We start from the raw sequence: 20893 nt of genomic DNA, 5'->3' as shown, positions 1-20893 counted from the left end.
CTGGGCTTAAGCAGGAGAACAGCTCTGACTGCTGCATTCTGGACTACCTGTAAATGGATGAGCAGATACTCCGGGAGACCCAGGTATAGGACATTGACATACTCCAGTCTGGAGGTAACTTGTGCCTGGACTACATTCTTCCTGTGCTCAAATGGCTCAAAGCAAGTGCCCGCTAACGACTGGACCTGGGATCTCATCGAGAGAATACCATCAATCAAGATGCTCAGATTTCCAGATTTTTAAAGTAGCTTTGCGCCTTGAGAGGTGACATATACGCAGGCCATCAGGGTTTCCACTCATCAACGGGAGGGGAACTAAGAAGATTACTTCAGATTTCTCTGGATTACATTTAAGCTGGTTCCTCCTAAGCCATTAAAACACCTTCGAGAGGCAGGTGCTCATCTGCTCTCCCTTAAAACCAGCTCCCTTGTCACAGGTGAAAAGGAGTTGAGTATCATCAGTTTAAGAGATTATTGTTGCGCCACAGGCCTCCGCCAGCGGTGCCAAAGGAGACATATATAAGTTGAAGAGGGTATGGCTCAGTATCAAGCCCTGAGGAACTCCAACTTTCAGACAGGGAATAGATTACCCGAAAGGAGGAGTCCAAACTTCCTGGACTCTATCCTCAAGAAAGGAGGAAAACCATTTCAGAACGGGCCGCCTAATCCACAGTCCCGCAGCGTGTCTAAGAGTCTGCAGGACGGAACAGTGTCAAAGTCCGCAGGCAAGTCTAATAAAATCAGAATGGTTTTGCCCCCCTGATCCAGCTTCTATTTAATAAGTTCTGAGACTTCCAGCAGGGCGGTCTCTGTACTATAGTTGGCTCTAAAACCCAACTGGCTCGGGTGGAGAAGATTTTTTTTTCCGGCTTAGGTTGAAATCACTGTATTGACATACTTCTCCGAAGCTTTGGAAAAAAACAGCAACAGTGAGCTGGGTCTGTCGTTTGCCGACACTATGGGGTCAGCAGAGGGCTACTTTGGCAGCTGGAGAATTTGGCAAGTTTCCAAATGACCAGCACAAAGCTGGTGGTTAGAGAGAAGTTAAGTACCTTATTAGCCACAGGATTAAGGGGCATATTACCAACCTACAGCGATATTTATCGCTAAGTAGGGTTAGCGGTAATATTTTTATCGCCGCCCTTCACCTGTTTTTATCGCTGAGATAACTTGCTATTAGCAAAGTTTATCTCAAAAGCGATACAAATCAGGCGAAATGCGTGAATATCGCTGTCAATACAGCGATATTCACGCGTTAGCGTGACAATGCTCTTAGCCATGTTATCCACCTCCCATTGGATAACATGGCTAAGAACTGGTCAGAGCAGGCGTTAGCTTTTGGAGATATTCGCGCTTATTTATTTATTTATTTATTTATTTTTAACATTTCTAAAGCGCTGCTTATACCCGTGGGCGTCTTGGCGCTGTAAACCAATTATTTGTAAGTGCCTCTGAGCTGATTGACTATTGAGTGAACAGCCAGGTTTTCAAAAGCTTACGGAATTGAAGGAGGGTGGAACTTCGCTTGATGTTGAGAGGCAGAGTGTTCCAAAGCCTGGGGGCGGCCACCAGAAAACGGCGATCGCCCCAGGTGACAGTTTTGGTACGTGGGGTAACTAATTGGTTTAGGGTGGCTGACCTTAAGGCTCTGGAAGGTTTGTGCAATTGAAGTTGGTCTCTTAAAAACTGGGGGCCTTGGTTGTTAAGTGCCTTGAACACAATGCATAGGGCTTTGAATTGGATTCTTTTCTGCACAGTGAGCCAGTGAAGGTCTTTAATGCTATTGGAGATAGCATTAAAGACCTTCACTGGCTCACTGTGCTTAGCGCTTAGCGCTTAGCGCGAATATTTCTAAAACTATGCCTGTGTTGATCATAGGCGATAGCGATGTTAGCGACTGTTTTCAGTAGCTAACATTTGGCACGCCCACTTTGCATGTCATTAGCAATAAATATCGCAGACATTCAAAATGGGCCACAAAATGCTCGCTATCGCCTACAAGCTGTCGCTATCTGGTGTTAGCGACAGCTTGGTAATTGGGCGAGAAAATTATCGCCGCTTTAGCGGGAAAAAGTCCCGCTAAAGCGGCGATAAGGGCCCTTGGTAATATGACCCTTAATGTCTTGGCCACCGGAGCCAACAGATTTGCTGGTCAAGGATCTGCAGGGTACACTGACTTCAGACTCTTGATGATATCAATGGAAACTTCAGCTCGTAACATAGGAAACAGCCGGGGCTGAGCAGTCAGCAGACTCAAAGTCTTCAGGAGACCCCCTCCCCCCCCCCCCCCCCCGAGAAGGAGTCCTAAATCCTTACAATTTTTTTATGGAAAAAACTCGCTAGTTGGTTGGTCCATTCAGGAGAGAGAGGTAAAACCCTAGCGATGGATGACAGAGGAATATAGGGCTACTACAACATTTGCTCCTTGAGGAATGAATGTGTTAATTAATTAAGCAAAGGTGTCCCTAATAACGAGGAAGTTGAAACACCCCTCCTTCCCGTTGCACCAAAACCCTTGTTTCACAGCTGTTACTAGGAATGTTCAATAGTTAACAGCTGAATGCAGGACCACAATGGTTCATTGTTGAAAAATCACAGCTATGAAAAGGAGGCTGACGTCAGCCCTGGGTTGTCACTGGGCTCAGCTAAACTGCTTTTCATCATTCAGGTGAGCCAGTGAGATGCAGGAGCTGAGCAGAACACCTCCCTCTTCCTTCTAAGATGCCAGCGACATTGCGGGCTATGGGAGGAAGAGGGTGGTAAGGCTCCTCTATGTCCTGCTACGGGCACTAACTTTTTCTTTCCCCTGCCCAATTCATATATTTTGGAGAGGCAGGGGAAAGAGAGAGACAGAGGCTGTGTATTTGGGGATTGTAATGTTGAGAACAGCAGGCCTATATCAGTTTTTATATGCGGTTGCTGCTCCATTGTCTTCAATAGAGATCTCAACTGTCCAGTGTTCTAAGCTTTGTCTTGCATAGGTTTACTTCCAAATTTTAATTCTTGGGTCGCCACACGGTGGGACTAACAAGACTCTGATACTGTGCATCATACCTTCAGATAATTTAAAAATAAAAAGTACCAACATATTGATGCCTTGTTGCTTCCCTTTCTCAGCACTCGCACACTGCATCAGCTTGAACTTGAAATGCTGTTGCTCAGAGAGCATGGTTTCTATAAATCTAAGAGTGTTGTTGACTGATTTATGAAGGGTGGGCAGAATTATTTACAAGGACTTTAACATGCCTTTTATGAACCAGATTGTTTTGATTCACAAGTGTCATGAGCTGTAAATGGAAAGATGGAGGTTATGAAGAAGTAGACTGGTTTGTTAGGGTCTGTTCTCTGGCACTGTGTGTGCGCTCCATATTCACAGAGACCTTTCCAGCAACAGGGCATGGTTCTTGGTGTGTTCTTGTGGTACAAGGATTGGATATGGAGGAAGATGTGTTTTGTGGGTTTGATCATAGATAGATAGATAGATAGAGAATAAAGTGTTTTTTAAACCCTATGTGCTTTACAATCATTTCTAAAGAACAAGAGTTCTTTTTGTTTCGTAAGTTCAGGACAGTTATTTGGAAGATGGGATAAAGTGTGATTGTCATCTGATGAAAATAAACTCTGGTTGAAGCATCTCTTTACTTCCTTTCAAGGTATTCTGGGATTAATAGATGGTGTGGTGCGGCTGCCACCCTGAAGGAATAAAATAAATAACTGTCAGGTAAGGTTTACTATAACCGAGCGAGGGGGCCTCGCTGGAGATTTCGGGGGCAGCAACACTTGCCTGCTCACTGGGGGAGACGCTGGGCTGGTTCCTGGGCAGCACGCCGCTCGACTACCACGCGGCAGGGAACTACAGCCCCCAGCATCCTCGGCGGTGACACGCCCATCGACACCCATCCACAGAGGCGCATAAAGACCGGAGGTCCCTGCAGGAGAGCGGGGGCCTCGCTGGAGATTTCGGGGGCAGCAACACTTGCCTGCTCACTGGGGGAGACGCTGGGCTGGTTCCTGGGCAGCACGCCGCTCGACTACCACGCGGCAGGGAACTACAGCCCCCAGCATCCTCGGCGGTGACACGCCCATCGACACCCATCCACAGAGGCGCATAAAGACCGGAAGTCCCTCCCGCCTCGCGGGACGCGCGCGGGCGACGCCGGGCGGAGCCCGGGCAGAGGGCGGGCCGTCTGTGGCCGTCCGGGGACGACGAGGGACGGGACGGGCCACTCCCTTTGGTCCGCTCATACTTGATACCACACATAGGCATTTGCACAGGTCAGCGGAGCCCGTGATACTTACTCTTTAAATCCCTACGACTGCTTGCTGGAGGATTGGTAGAAACCAACGCCATACAAAGTTGTGACGATAAGAAAGGAGATCACAGGGGAATGATGCCAACTCACCCCAACACACGCTCGACCGGGATTAAGCCTCCCAAGAGAACTACCCCTAAGCCAACAAAGGGGGAAATAAAGGAGGCAGCCCACGTAAAGGGGAATAAACCCACAGCTATCGATCTAATGCTAAAAAAAGTCACTGGGGAAATTGAACGAATGGAACGGAGCTTATCCTCCTCACCCAATCTCATTGCCATCACTCAAACACCCCCCAGAGACACATTATTGATAGATAGCTTAAACACCCAGGGCAGCATGTCTCAAACAAACTACGACACAGTGGAGGTCCCTTGTGCCCAAACTACAGGGCCACAATCCCCGGAACTTATAGATACGCCCCCCCGGAAAGGAAGGAAGCGAGGAGGGAGGAATAAGGGCCAGCAGAAGCAGAGGAAAGCACCAACAAGAATTAATTCCCCAATAAGCCCTCAAGAGTATAATTCATTAGAAAATAACTTACGAGTGGACATTACTCCCCCAGGGTGGATTGAGCAAGTAGTAATGGATATTAAAACACAGTTAGAATCCTTTATTGCGGCACAACTAAAACCCATTATAAGCAAGGTAGACAAAATAATGTGTGAGTTTTCCAAACAAACCAAGGCATTAGAAAACGCACTTGCAAAAACCTCTGCGGATCACTCACAATCAACGGAGGCAATCACAAATAATAAGGTAAACGCACAGAGGGGTCAGAATAACAACTGTGTTAGCCATGATCAACAGGCTATAGCTCAGATCCATGAGGTCCCCAACTCTGCCCAAAACCCCAAAGGGGGTACAAATGATAACTCTAAAGGGAGACAACAACAGGGTGCGAATAATATTCAGAGGGAGAAACCTCCCATACAACCACTAATGCAATGGAGACAAGATGAGCGCCCACAGAAAGATGGGAATTACAATAGCTGTGATACAGACCTAGATCCCTTTAACAACATTAATCTTCAGGCACCTCACTTAGATTTACCCCCTGAGGCGACCCCCTTCGTAATAATCTTCGCAGGGGTACCTGAAAATAGGCCTAACGAGAGAGAAACACACCCACAATTGCTCTCAAAAATCTCTAAATGGTTGAACATCCACAGACCCCTGAATAGTGGGAAAAGAGGAGAGATTCTAAGTGTAAGAAGGGTAAATTGGGTGGGGGGGAGAGAGAAAGATATTAGAGGAGACTGTATAGTCGCAAACTTCATGGACACCAGTCTGGTAGAGTACATCCTGAAGAATTCCAACAGGAATCAAACCAGCACAATTCGTGCTCTCCCACTTGGATATTTCTATCCAAGGACACGAAATAACAATCGTGGGGAGGACGAGGGTGGATGGTCGCTGGTTAAACCACAGCGCCCACGCAGACCTAGACTAGTAAGCCACCTCAAACAGCCCTACCCCCACCGTGATTACCCCCAATGGAGGAATAGATATGCCCCATTTCAATCTCTAGAGGACATAGATTGACTCAATGTCACTCCACCCACCCCTAAGAACTTTATTGGAAGCCCGACCATTAGTAGCTATCTCGGCCCACAAGTAGGGACCATAGGGGGGAGTGAGGAGAGCATATTAACTAGGGGACTAGACTCACCCCAGCCTCAGAGGGAAAAGGAAAAAACAGCCAAACTAAAATTACCATCAGATGGGGTGGAGAGAGCTACTGAAACCCATGTGGCAATAGGCAAGGGAAAGTGGGAGGGCCTGACTATCCTATCGTGGAATGTCGCAGGGCTGGAAGCCAAACTAAAAAACAAGGAATGGCTAGAATTCACCAAATGCTTTCATGTTATAGCGCTCCAGGAAACATGGGCTAGAGACTCGGGCCCATGCCAACTGGAAGGCTATAAATGTTTCTTTAAACCGGCACAGGGTACTAACTCGGGAAGAGCAAAGGGAGGCCTGGCTCTATATGTAGACTTAGACCTGAAGGGTTCTTGGTCATACAACGACTGTTCCTCAGATAATATACAAGCAGTTAGACTTACTCATCAGGGGGAGTGTCTACTGTTCGTGAATTTTTATAACTCCGGACCAGTGGGGGGAAACTACCCAATCTTAGAGCAACTGGAAAGTGGTCTAATTGAGGAACTAGATCAAAGGATGACGGGGAGTGAACCAACTGTTTTGTTGATGGGGGATTTTAATTGCCACCTATGCCCCAAATTATCCCCCCTAACTCCCGACTGGTCAGGTTGCCCTTTAGAAAAGGGCCCCCACTTCTCACATACTAAAGAGGGTACATTATTGATGAAGCTACTAGAAAACTTTGCCCTTACTATGGTTATGGATTTAGCCGCTTATAAGGCTGGTGAATGCCCAATACCAACCTTTAAGGGTAAAGGTGGGGGCTCCATAATAGATTATGTCATGACATCTGCCTGGGCTAGGGAAAGGATCATAAATACCAGGACAGAGTGGAGTCCCTTTAGTGACCACAACCCTATTATAGTAGAAATTAAAGGGAAAGATCTCATCAAAAATGCATCAGGGGTGATCCAACAAGTGGAAATCAAACCAACAGATCAAGGGAGACGCCTGAGGTGGTCAGTGATTAACCCCCAAGATTTCTATGTTAAATTAGTCAGTGAAGGGAAAGACCACATAGAGGCCTGTCTAGATGTCACAATAGAGGGCAGAGGAGTAGTAGAGGCATTTGAACTCTTAACTAAAATTATAGAGAAACTCCTGACAACCAAGAAGCCCGTAAACTTGCAATCCACGCCTAGATGGTTTGATACTAATTGTTCTAAAGCGTTAAGAGACTTAAAACACAGCCTGAAAATGACACCAAGGGACAAACATGAAATTACTCGCTGTAGACAAAACTACAAAACCCAGGTTAAGATTAGAAAAAGCACTCTCCAAAAGGAAATTTGGGCAGACTTAAGGGAGGCCGGTGAAAACAAGGACTACACCCAGTTCTGGAAAATTATAAATAAACCATGTTTCCACGACTCAACCTCCCCAGTCATCAGCTCAAACATTTTGCCGGAACAATGGATCGCCCATTTCAAATCCCTGTATAACCAGCAGGATGTAGACATTGGTGACGGAATCTGGAGGGGGCCAAGGGCAGAAAAACTCGAATTATCTCTGGATGAAACTCTTAAGGCAATTTTAGGGCTAACACGAAATAAAGCCCCGGGCCCAGATGGAACCCCGCCGGATCTTTTTCTTAGCAATACGGATCTTTGGGCCCCGGTGGTAATGAGAGTATTGAATGCTGCCATCAAAACGGGCCTGCCGAGATCATGGTCCACTGCGGTGATTGTCCCGATCTACAAGAAAGGCTGTAGGGACAGCCCGCAGTGTTATAGACCAATCTCGCTCATCGACGTCTCTGCTAAGGTACTGGGGAGGGCACTTCTCAATCGTCTACAGGATTGGACTGACACACATAATATCCTGGTGGACACCCAGTATGGGTTCAGAGCTGGGAGATCAACCACCGACCAGTGCCTCAACCTGTACCTGCTTACTGCTAAGTACACCAAAGTGTCTGAAGGTACCATGTATATGGGGTTCATGGACTTAGCAGCTGCATTTGATAATGTCAACAGAGTCAAACTATGGTCGATCATGTTTAATCTGGGGATTGATCCGGACCTCATCAACATCTTGAGGGAACTCCACTGGAACACCACTGCCAAGGTCCGCTACAGTGCGGGGGGGGTGAGTACCGATCCCTTCCTGTGCTCGGGCGGGGTCAGGCAGGGGTGTATCCTGGCACCTTTTTTGTTTTCCCTCTATATAAACGGCCTGGAGAGTGATCTTTTAGCACTGGGAACCGATTGTCCAAAGGTGGGCTCACGTCATCTGCCAGTACTTTTGTACGCCGACGACGCCGTCCTCTTGGCCCGGACGGCGGTCGGCTTGCAGCGCCTAATTAAGGGTTTTGCAGATTTTATGAGAAAATTGGACCTATCTGTAAATATGACAAAATCCTTCATTATGATAGTGGGGAAGAAACCCCAGAAGAAATTTGTATTTAAACTGGGGGATCATGTCCTGGACAGCGTTAAAACATTTCCATATCTGGGTCTCTTATTCGACGAGAAGCTAAAGTTCGCCCCGCTGGTTGAGGAGAGGGCGAGGAGACTTGTCTCAGCTAATGGAGCCATATTAAACTTTGCTCGTCGAATGGGAAGGTGGTCCCCAGAGCAGGTGCTGACCCTGTATAGATCAGTCAGCATCTCAAAGACTATTTACGGATCTGAAGTCTGGGGTTTCAGAGATGCTCAACTAATTCAAAGCGAGGAAGAGAAATTTTTAAAAAAACTGTTAAAACTCCCGCTGAGCACTTCCGCTGCAGTAACACACAATGAGCTGGGAATAACATACATAGCGGACTTGATTAGACTGAGACCCATATTGGCTTGGATCAAAATTTGGCTAAATCCTCACGCGGAACTATCAAGACAGATCATCCAGGATTGCTTGTCGAAAGAAAAATCCCTCCAAATCCCCTGGCTGAAATACATTAAAGATACCCTGGGGGAAATAGATGAACAAAGATTATTTCTGGACCCATCCTTGGTGGACATATACACCAGTCACTCGGTACAAGGGCAATTGTTGGATAAATTTAGGGACAGGAGGAGGGAGTTTGACTCTACTAAATCCTCGGTAGTGGCTCATTCACTAGTCTCAAACCAAGTTGGCATGGAACCTTACCTCTTTTTATTGCATAGCCAGCACGAGAGGTTTTTATTGACTCGTTTTAGGCTCAATTTGTTGCACCACAATTTAGCTCACCCAGCAGGGTTTACTCTAACAATTGAGCAGAAGGGTGCCTGCGGCTGCGACAATAGGTCTCCGCAGGACACCCTTCATTTTGTATTATTGTGTCCTTATTTTAAAACACCCCGTCAAAGATTTTTAGTAGGGATTTTAAAAGACTCCAAAATCATCCATGCCAAATCTGCCTTACTGTTTCTGCAAAGAGCCACTGAAATGCGAACCTTATGTGCCATTATAAGCTTTCTTAAAGTCGCTTTTAAACTGAGAAACACTATGGGCTGTTGAAATCGGTAGGCAACGGAGCTATCTATTATGCGATTTGGACTCTTTGTATGTCATTTGCACTCTGGCCCTTTTAGTATCAATAACTCTCCTGTTTAAATGTGATGCCCCTTTCCTCTCTTTTTTAATGAGATGTCGTCGAGAAAGTTTATGATCATGTTTTTTATTATGATGTATTTTCATGATGGTTTTTAACCTTCGAAATAAATAAACAAACTGAAACTGAAACTACTATAACCCTAAGTTTCCTTTTCCCTTGTTTCTTCTTTCTCTCTTTTCACTCTCGATAGCTGCTTTTTTTAATGTCTCTTCAACTTTCACATTAGATTCCCTTTCTACAATATTCCTATTTTTATCAAATGTCTGATTATAAAAAAGGATTCGCTATTATGAAATTCGCTTTCTCATATTTCCTTATAAAAGTTAGCATACTCAAGCGCCTAGCTAATTATCTCCAATTTCATAAATTGTGCTATGCTTATGTCTTTCTGTCACGTACTTTAGGGTTGTTATGAATTGTAAGATTTCTCTGACAAAGTGCATCACTGCTCAAGGTTTTGCAATGGTGTGCTGCCTCCCTGCGTTCCATCAAATGCCCTTATTGTAAATGAGGACAGTTCTCCAACTGTAGATGTTAGTATTTATTGGTCAGCACAGCATCAAAGGACCTTTCGCAGCTCCTGGAAATCTCCCATACCATCATTCTGCATTCCAGATGGTTACAAGAACCACAGTTACAGTACATTCAAAAGATAATAAGAAAAACAATTAAACAATAACATCATTGCTACATATCTATACTACTATTATAAAGGAATAACTTTGAACCTTTGAGGCGGGTAAACTCGGGAACCACAGCGCTGATCCACACACCCGATACATCGTTGTAATCGTCAGGGTGTGCAGATGGACATAGGCTATATAAACTTAATAAATATACGTTATTTAAAAAATGTACCGAAAAAAAAAGTAGTCCCTTGGAAGAAGCGCGGCCACGACGTGCGTGCCCGACGTGAGGAGCACGGGGAGGAGCGGCGTCCAGGAGCCCGAGAAGGACCGGCGGACATGGCGTGGTGAGGAGCGGCGAACAGGCGGTGAGGAGTGGCAGACAGGTGGTGAGGAGCTGCGGACAGGCGGGAAGGAGCAGTGAGTGGCGGATGAGGTAGGTTATTTATTTAGGAGCGGTTAGCGGCGGAAAGATGAAGCAAAAATGAAAATCGTGAGCAAGAGGAAACAAACGGAGCATTAGAAAAGTGAGCCAAACGGTGCATTACTGGAGGAAAAAGTTACGTGTGCAGGTTACAAAAGCGTAGAAAGTAAACATAGAGGTATAGGAGGAAAAAGTGATGTGTGCAGGTAGCAAGAGGAAGCAAACGGAGCATTAAAAAAGTGAGCCAAACGGTGCATTACAACGTCGGGACGAGCTGCTAGTAAATACATATTTACAATCAAGGAAGCATATAAAAGAAAATCTAACAGTCCTTCTAAGATTTATGCTTTGCTTCTAATTTGGCTGACCACCTGTGTACCCTGGCACCCGCCTGAAGGAGCCATATTTCAAAATGGAACATGTGGAAGCCTAGTGCTAGTGCAGGTCCTTTTCAAGTTAGAAGGTACTGGGTAATGTGTACTTGCATTCCGTGTTGCTCAGCAGTTCCTTGACTATCATCCCATTCATCTTCTCCTCCACACCACGTGATACTATCCTCCCTTTCCTCCTTCTTTTCTCTCTGCATTGAACTTCCACCTCTTTACATCCTCCCATCCTGCTCTTCTCTGTCTTGTCTGCCACTTCAGGGGCCATGCTGAGTCATTGTCATGAGACTGGAAGATAGTCTTTTTTTCTTTTCAATATGTTTGATTTCTTTGCCTTTTCTCATATGTTTTTGGTTTCCTTCACTGTTGTGATGTTTTGTCCCCCCTTTTTAGGTGTTGCAGTGTTTGGGTCCTGTCGGAGGAATGTGATGAGGTCTGGGCCACCAAGTAAGTCTTTATCTTCCCCACAATTTGAAATGGTGACTTCCACAGATCAAACTGGACACAGCCTCAGTCTAAGTTGGCATTTAAAACAGTGGTTACAACAAGGCCAATTCCTCTGGTCAATAAAATGTCCCTTCCTAGATCAATGGAAAAAAGAAATAGATGAAAAGTCTAAGTGGGCATGGGAGTAAATAACATCTGATAATTCATTAAAAGTATTACACATATCTCACTGTTATGCCAGTTGTTGCTACAGAAAGTGTAAATTGATGGTGTAGGCTGCTTCCGAGAATTTGTGTCACAATACATGTGTAAATTGTGTTTCATTTCATTCTTAAATATTTACTTCTTTTGTTCTCACAGCCTTAATTTCCAGTGGTTCCAAGCTCCCTATCTGCAGTGTCCCAGAGCTCTTTCAACACTGTCAGAAATGCAACTCAGACTGATTACCTATCTTTTTTCTGTAAATGCTGTTGTGAATCTATCTAGGACCCTAATCAAGATATCCCCGATTCATGCCCTTGTATGGTTATAACAAAACATATCCTTATAAAGGCATAGGAATCAGAGCCAAGATGGCGGACGAGCTTTCCTAGAGCTCCGGCCGGCCACCCGTTACACCGCTGCCAAATACCACCTGCAGAACGGTGCGATACCCCGCACTATCATGAGGTGCTCCCGCGACCACCTCGGGACTCATTGTGAGTGACTGCGTGACTAGGATGAGCCCGGAATGACCCAGAACACTTGCCGCCGAGCCCCGTCTAAAATGGCGGCGCCCAGAGACTGACGCCGAAGGTCCCGCAGCACCGAGACCGGCCTCCTGATGGTGAGCTCCGGAGCCCACCGCTGAACCCCGGTGGATACTCTGCGCGCCCGGTAGGTGCAGCCAACAGTGTGGCTGGGATGAGCCCGAAATGACCCGCAACGATCGCCGCCAGACCCCATCCAAAATGGTGGGGCCCAGAGACTGACGCCGAAGGTCCCGAGGCGCCGAGACTGGCCTCCTGATGAGCCCCGGAGCCCCCCGCTGACCCCCGGAGGACACTCTGCGCACCCGGCGGGTGCAGCCGCCCGGCTAATGACGCTCTCAGCGGTGATGAGATCCCCCACTTCCTGACCCGTCTGGGCGGCCCGGCGGACCGGAGGGGCTCAAAAAGCCCGCGAGACTGGACAGCCCGGCCCCCGTGTGGGTGCCCACTGAGAGCACCACAGAGTGCGTCCCTGGATGTGCCCCTGTCGCCCCCGGGTTTGCGAGACTACTACTGAGAGCCCGGGCGACGGCGAGGTGACGACCACGCCGCCCAGATAGCCCTACGGAGGAGCCGAACGCCAAGACCCCTGAGGCCTGCAGACACAGAGCCGTCATAGGCACGGTGCCCTCCGAGAAAGAGCCGCGGCCACAACAGGTACTTTGGGGTAAAGGCCCACGCGCACCAAGACTGGCGCTCCACCCGGACGGCCCCGCATTCCACCACGGTCGCCCCCCGGAGAGACTGTGGAGCTGTAGGGGGTGCGCAACTGGGGGGGAGCAAGCCATCCCGACCCCCGACCCACCTGGGCAACCCGGAACTCACCCGACACTGTGCGAGGCGAAAACACGGACCCTGCATTGCACACCAGCTCAGCCGCCTTATTGACAGGGGTCCACGCAAGTGCGTGACAAACGACACCCCACCTCACCTGATTCGGCGACACCCGACCTACCTGACGAGGGGGTCGGGCGGACAGGTTACCACCGAGCAGGGATTTGTGACTGGAACCGGGATTTTCCCTAACGACGTCGCCACGGGAGACGCGGCCTGCAGGCGAGGAGGGAACAAGTCGCGGCATCTCTGATAGTCCACATCGGGCTAGCGGGCCACCCGGGCCACCAATGGGGAGACCACTGAGAACGTCAACCACAGCACCGGCGTCGCCCCAGAGACGCTCGCCCTCCCCGGGCCCCTCGCGCAAGCAAAAGACCAGAGGGCCACCGCAGGAGACGGACATGTCAACAAAGCTTGATAAAGTGCTGGCAGCCATCGAGCACTCCCGGGTGTCCATGGAGACCAAATTCGGGGAATTGGCCTCGGACATTACCCTGTTACGAGATGACCATAGGAAATTGGCGGACAAGGTGAAGCAGGAAGGGCAAACGCTTCACGAACTGAAGCCACAGGTCCAGCAAAACCAGAAAGCCATCAAAGAACTGCAGGACAAGGTTAACTTCTTGGAACGCAAGGCGGACGATTTGGAGGGGCGCTCCCGCCGGAGTAACATACGCCTGATCAACCTGCCGGAGGGAGTGGAGGGGACAGACCCCATTCACTATATCGAGACATGGATAAAGACATTCACCCGGACCCAAGACCTCACGCCATTCTTCTCTGTGGAAAGAGCGCATAGGGTCCTGGTGGGCGCGCACCGGCTGGCTCCCCACCCAGACCATTCTTGCTCAAGTTACTACATTACCAAGACAGGGACACAATCCTGCGGGCGGCCAGGCAAGCGAAAGTACTCAGGGTGGAAGACAAAAACGTGATGGTGTTCCCAGACTACTCCCAGGCGGTGCAGGGCCAGCGAGCCACATTCCAGGCGGTGAAGCAAACCCTGCGCCAACACAGGATACAATATTCCCTCCTCTTCCCGGCCCGCCTAAAAATCATATACGGAGATTCGACACACTTCTTCACGGACCCAGCGGAGGCGAGGCGCGGCGCTGGTTAGATCATCACAACCAGAACTTGTCAGAACGTGGGGGCACGCCGTCGAGCTCCTCGTCCAGCAGGCGGCGATTACGATCCAAAAAGGTCACTCAGGCAGATGAGTCGCCCGTCAACTCCCAGCGCCCCACGCGCCCCGGATTTGGAACAAATCATAGCGGATAGACGGAGGGCCCTACAAGTGGCAACGGAGGTCCGGCAGACAGACATCGACCTGGAGGAGGACCGAGGACCCCAAATCTTCACATCCGAAGATGAGGATCGGAGCGACGCCCGCACCTCCAGCTTCTCCACCACTGGTAACTCTGCAGACGGCGGATACGCTCACCTGAGGGCTGCAGACGCGGACCGCGGTGAGACCAAGATACCCGAGCAAGTTCACCAGCGGGAGACACCGTAAAGCCTCAAATAAGGTAATGGTGTAAGCACATGCATTCCCAGTGGAGCGGTGCGGCGGGCGGCCAGGCCCTGGGCCCACGGCGGTATCGTCACTTCACCCCCTCGCACCAAACGAACTAGAGACAGTACGAGATGTATGGTTTGGACTTATTGTGCCCAGCAATAGGCCCCTTTAGTTGGGACTGTTTCCTGGAAGTTGTTATTAAGTTACCCCCTATCCCATTTTACCCAGATACCCTTATGGGAGCGGACAATTGGTCTCTGAAGGGACACATGTGGAGGGAGAGTGCACAGGCGGGTGTGGCTCCGGTAGTGGGCAACCGGTGGTGGACGGACCGACCAACACGACTAACAATCCCCCATGGAGAAAACCCCTAATACAGACATTACGTTTATCACACTCAATGTCAGAGAACTGCACACGGCGAGTAAGCGCTATGCTGTCTACGCTTATCTAAAAAGACAACAGGCCCACATAGCTCTCTTACAAGAGACTCACTTGACAATGACGGAGGCTGGTAGGTTACAGAAAAAATGGAGGGGCATAGTGTGTGCCACAGGGTACTCTGCATTTGCCAGGGGTGCATTGATATGGGTCAGACCGGGCGTCCCCTTTAGAGGGCAGCCCAGAGTGGTGGATAGGGAGGGACGGTATGTCTTACTGGAAGGGCAATTGGACGGGCAGTCAATCCTGATAGGCAGAATATACGCCCCCAACGTAGAACAAAACGTTTTTTGGACTCGCCTCACACCACACCCATGCCCCCTGGCTATTAGGAGGGGATTATAACTGTGTCTTAGACACGACCCTCGACCGCTCCCGCCCCCCACCGCCCCGCTCACTGCTTCACAAACAAACTGAACTTTTCAAAGCGTGGGTGCAACACTGGGCACTTACTGACACATGGAGGGCGTTAAACCCCACAATGAAACTGTACTCATTCCACTCCGTCCCACACGACCTCCGAGTTCGCCTAGATAGATTCCTATGCTCGACTACCCTACACACCAAAGCTCAGCGCACGGACTACCTGGGTAGAGTACTTTCCGATCACGACGCTCATATACTTACCCTTAGATGGAAACCACCCCACCCTCCAGTGCCGACATGGAAACTCCCTCGGGAATGCCTGACAGACCAGGTATTCACACACGAACATGGGGAACACTTACAGGTACATTTCACGATCAACGCGGGGTCAGCATCCTCTAGCCTCATTGAGTTGGACACGCACAAAGTGACAGCGAGGGGCCACTGCATACAACAGATAGTGGGGGTGCGAAAGGTCCTAGAGCACGCATTACATGGTGCAGAGCACGCGCTGGCAACTCTACTTAAGGCGGACGACCGCGGAGAAGCGACCCAGGTGCGCGTAGCAGAGGCCAAAACAAAGTACACTGCGACATTGAGGGACTTACGAAAATATAACTCAGGAAATACGCCACCAGGGTGCACCGGGAGGGCAACAGGGGGGGCACACTCCTGGCCTAGTTAGCTAGACAAGACCCCGACTTGAAACCCATCACAGAAATCACCGACCAGTCCGGTCGACTCCAGACGTCCCAACTCGCAATTATGCAAGTTTTTTACACTTATTACTCTCATATATACCAGATTCCAAGTCGGGGAGACCCCCACGCGATGGACAGTTTCCTGCTCGCGTTACCCGTCTCCCAAGTTTCGCCAACAATCCGGAAAGACCGGGACCAGAAAATAACACGCACCGAGATTAAAGCAGCGATAGGAGCACTAGCCAGGAATAAGGCCCCAGGCATGGACGGCTTCCCCCTTGAATACTACCATACATTCTCGGCTCATCTTGCCCCGCAGATGACGGCCATGTTCGAGGACGCGCTCACGGCTGGGGTCTTGCCGAGTTCCCTCAGGGAGTCGATGATAGTCTCCTTCCTGAAACCACACAGGGACCCCCGGCTCCCGTTGTCTTACAGACCGATCGCACTACCTAATTCGGACTGTAAAATCTTGGGTAAACTACTAGCAATGAGATATGCCCAGGTCATACCCCAGCTGGTCCACCCCGACCAAAATGGGTCTGTGCCGAACCGCAACACTTCCCTCAACCTCCGTAGACTATTTCATATCCAAGACGTGACGCATGAACGGTTCCCAATGCAGCCTGCCTAATCTTAGACCTCGAAAAGGCGTTCGATACTCTCTTATGGCCATACCTGTTCGAGGTCCTCACGAAAAACAATTTTGGCCCACGCCTGACCGCATACACCAGGCTCCTCTATTCACAACTCACGTCCAGAGTCCGTCTGGGACCCTACATTTCTCCAGAGTTCAAAGTGGAGAGAGGGACCAGACAGGGGTGCCCGCTATCGCCCCTCCTGTTCGCCCGAGCGGTTGAACCCCTGGCGATACGCCTACGACGAGAGGGCGAAGGCTGGGGAATTCCTCTGGCGCACACTTGGCACTGTGTATCCTTATACGCAGATTACCTTTTAATCTATGTTAGAGACGCCACGAGCGACCTGACATGTATTTGGAATACGTTGGAGGAGTTTTACGGATGTATCCGGCCTCAAAGTGAACTGGGGGAAATCCTCTCTATACCCACTGAGCCCTCATATGGCCCCGTTCGAAGCCCAAGTAGGCACCCAATCACTTACATGGAGCGCCGAGGCCCCTCGATACCTAGGAGTACGGTTATACCACACCCCAGAGGACATATATGAGGGAAATCACCGCAAAGCCCTAGCCGGACTACGGTCAGCGGTGAGCTTCTGGAAAACACTCCCACTGGCACCTATTGGCCGAGTGGCCCTGGCGAAAATGGTTATGGTCCCCCGGTTCTGTACCACTTCGCGAACCTTCCGGTGATCCCACCTGATCATTCTTCAAAGAATTGAACACTCTTCTGACGGAGCTGGTGTGGGGAGGAGGCCGGCGACGAGTGGCGCTGTCCACGCTCTACCTACCTACCACGGAGGGAGGTCTTGGTGCGCCGGCCTTCGAAGCATACTTTCTGGTGGCCCAACTCCAATGGCTGTCCTACTGGACGGCGGGGCGTCACACGGGGGAGACCACCACGGCCACTGGCCCGGTGCCACAAGCTGCGATCGTCCGAATGCTGCTACCGGGTACTAAACCCACACAAACTCAGCCCTTGCAAATGTCCATAGCCCGCACCTGTATGATGCGCATCCACCGCATGTCCAAAGAGCAGCCGCCATATTCGCCCCTGCTGCCGCTAGTGGGCTTCCCACGGGAGGATTCCTGTTACACACGGGGTGCACTTCGGGTCTGGACAGAGTTGTCAGTCACGGAGGTAGACTCCTTTTTTGAGGACGGCCAGTTAAAAACGTTTGCGCAGATGATGGAACAATATGACCTCCCCCCCGGGCAATTCTTACTCCATAGGTAACTACTAGACAGCAGCCGCAGGCACTGGAACCCGGATGCCGGTGAACCCACGACGCACCCAGTGATCCACACGATTATGCACATGGGGGTGGGTAGACACTTGGTAACCTGGCTCTACAGAGCGATACGTTTGTTACTCCTTCCATCTCTCCAATCTCTACGCCAGAAGTGGGAGACAGACTTCGGTAGAGTGGTCCATGATACAGGATGGAGCACGGCCCTGGAATATCCTAAAAAAGTCTCCAGAAACGCCAGATTCCGCATCATACAATTTAACGTCCTCCATAGGGCATATCTCACACCGGGCCGCCTACAGAGGTTTTTTCCAGAAACTCACTTCGAGTGTCCCCGCTGTCAATCTCCAGGAGCGGATTTCAGGCATATGTTCTGGGACTGTCCCACCCTCCGAAGATTCTGGGACACGGTCCATCGCACCCTCAAGGAGGTTACGGCCATCACAACCATGGCCACATGGGAGGCATGCGCGCTTGGGATCTTCCATAGACGGAAAACCGAGAAAACACAATGCCGTTTTCTCTCACTGGCCATCCTCCTGGCGAAACGAGGAATCGCCATGCATTGGAGGTCCCCCACGGGGCCACCAGAAGCGGCATGGATAGACACGGTACTGAAATGGGGCAAGGCGGAGGAGGAGATACTCCGGGAGGAGGAAGTACGTGGACATCGCAAACACCCCATATCCCTGGAATGGGCTCAGTTACTATATAACTTTACACAGGCAACACGCCCACAAGAATCGCCCACCGCCTCACAATCCCAGGCACACCCTGCCACACCAGCCCCCACACTTCCATGACATTGCCATAAGCACCACCTGACCATCATAGGTGGCCGCGCCCAGCGACCCTTTAGCAACCAGACGCGAGCCGACTACTCCCACCATGCAATTGCGACATGCGACCCGGGAGCACCGATTCAGCGCCCTATCACAGAGACCCAACTGCCCCCCCCCTCCCGCTGCCCCCTAACCTTTCCCCACCCACGTCATCCAGTTCATCCCTACGTTCTTGGGAGAGTTAGGAAGCTTAAGTTTGAAGGGGCAATCCCCCCGAATATGATTCACTGGAAAGGCCGATAGTCAATGTCGTCACGACATCACGTGCTGTTGCAGATCCTGCCCACGTAGTTAGAGCCCCCTGCGACACCCCCACAGTAACGACTACACTGCGAGTCCATCCCCTCATTGACACTAATTGACAGGTTCACGTGGACGGTATGACCTCCCGGCAGAGGGATGCACGCGAACTGGTGGGAGGCCACGTGGTCCACACTGCTGAATTGCAAGGAAAATGGTAGTCGAAAGACATAATACCTCGGACTGGGGGAGACCGCAATGGGACTAATTCTAAAACTATGTATCAATGATCCTGCACTGCGATGTCCGTCTACTTTCACGATTACTGTCATGTTGATTGTATAATGCAACCTAAAACCCAATAAACAAATTTAAACCAAAAAAAAAGGCATAAGAATCATGTCCATATCTAGTCATAAGCCCATGCAGTCCAAATACGGCAAGGCTACTCCCATAGACTCCTAGAAAGTACAACGCGTTCTTTAAACAAACCAAGCTGCTTTTGTTTTGATTTGCACAAGAACTCCTGGAGTCCAGAAAGAACTGTTAGTTCTTAGTGACGTCTTATGTCCAACCTTACGTCAAACTCGGAACCTTTCAGGTATAAATATACCAACAGTTGCCTTAAGCAAACACACAGTGGTTTGGATCAGAGCGGCTATCTACTTGCCCGACGCCCAGCTGATGTGAGTGCCGAAGGAAGCCGACCCTCCCATTTGACGCACTGAGAGAGACGCTGTCTTTTCTCCTACCGAGAAAATTCAGCTCCGGTGTTTCCAGTCACCCTTGCGGGTTGCTGGGAGATCTTGTCCTGAGAGAGAGATACAAGACCTCCTACATTCTATTACCAAGGTACGGAGCTGACTAAACCCTTAAGAGAATTCTTGATTCAGATTCTTGGCAAAAAACCAACTTAACTTAAACTGCAACTTACTTACTCCTTCCCACGTATTAGGCTTAGGTCAGGTACACCGGGGTAGGCGTATCTTAGAGGCACCAGTTGAGTTCGTTAGTCAATGTTTTTATGTATGTATATATTTTATCCGTTTTAAAGTATCATATGGCTAAGAAACCATATCAATGCTTTTACAGTATTATTTCATAATACTCCTTTTACTGTACGCACTTTACTTTATGATAAGTATTGCAATTGTGGCAACTCATTTCTCTTGCATGAGAAAGAAGACTGCTCAATAAATAACCTCTTTTATTGATAACGCCCGTCTCTCTATTTCTCTGCACTCTGGTGAAACTAAGCATGCACGATTGACTGAGTGAAATAGCTGTCTATTGTTTTCACACGACTATAGAGATATAATCTTTATTCTGAGGGAGCAAAGTTGTCATGTTTATGCGGTTGTCAGAAACTAATGCCTTCTTGTCTATTCAGGAAAGTTAACCCCTTCCTGTTCACTCGAGAAAGTTTCTAGTGACCCCTGAGCTAGCTGGCAAAACTAATTAAGTCTAACATAGTCAGTAGAGACCTAGAAGACCTCAGTCCTACGTCTAAACTGCTGTTTATGTTATTCCAATGCACAGAGCCTATTGGGAATATAGGAACTACACTACATGGTGCCCAACGTTTGGTAAGGCGATAATCTAACGCAAGACATTAGAGTAACTCAGTCGTGCTTTTCACACAGACCCCTTTTCCCGTAAAAACTCCAATAGACGTCTGGAGTGGGTAAAAGGTTAATAACTGCCGGAACTTAGTAGGAAGAGATTCCTATGTATTAGTTTTTGGTTTAGTCAACGTTGAAGGATACAGTGTTCCAAAATATCGTGCACCTAATCTTTGTTTCCTTGAAACTTGCTCTGCAACAAAAAAACTTTCTGTCAGTAAAATGCCGGACGGTGACGAAGAAAGAGATGTTTTAGCATCTCAACTGTTGTTACAAGACACTAGTCTC

The 20893-nt window shown here is 49.2% G+C and overlaps 1 protein-coding gene across 4 annotated transcripts in view; it reads left to right on the top strand.

Annotated features, from left to right (window-relative positions):
* LOC144782692 (uncharacterized) overlaps nucleotides 1–20893 on the top strand; it is a 144868-nt gene that overhangs the window by 100231 nt on the left and 23744 nt on the right. For all 4 annotated transcript variants that reach the window (XM_078662183.1, XM_078662052.1, XM_078662136.1 and 1 more), the window contains 2 exons: nucleotides 3653–3720; nucleotides 11345–11398. The gene's annotated coding sequence lies outside the window, so the exon portion shown is untranslated. The remainder of the gene's footprint in view (nucleotides 1–3652; nucleotides 3721–11344; nucleotides 11399–20893) is intronic.

Source organism: Lissotriton helveticus, chromosome 1_1 (assembly GCF_964261635.1).
Source record: "Lissotriton helveticus chromosome 1_1, aLisHel1.1, whole genome shotgun sequence".
NCBI lineage: Eukaryota > Metazoa > Chordata > Amphibia > Caudata > Salamandridae > Lissotriton > Lissotriton helveticus.
This window is presented reverse-complemented; position numbering and strand designations above follow the sequence as displayed.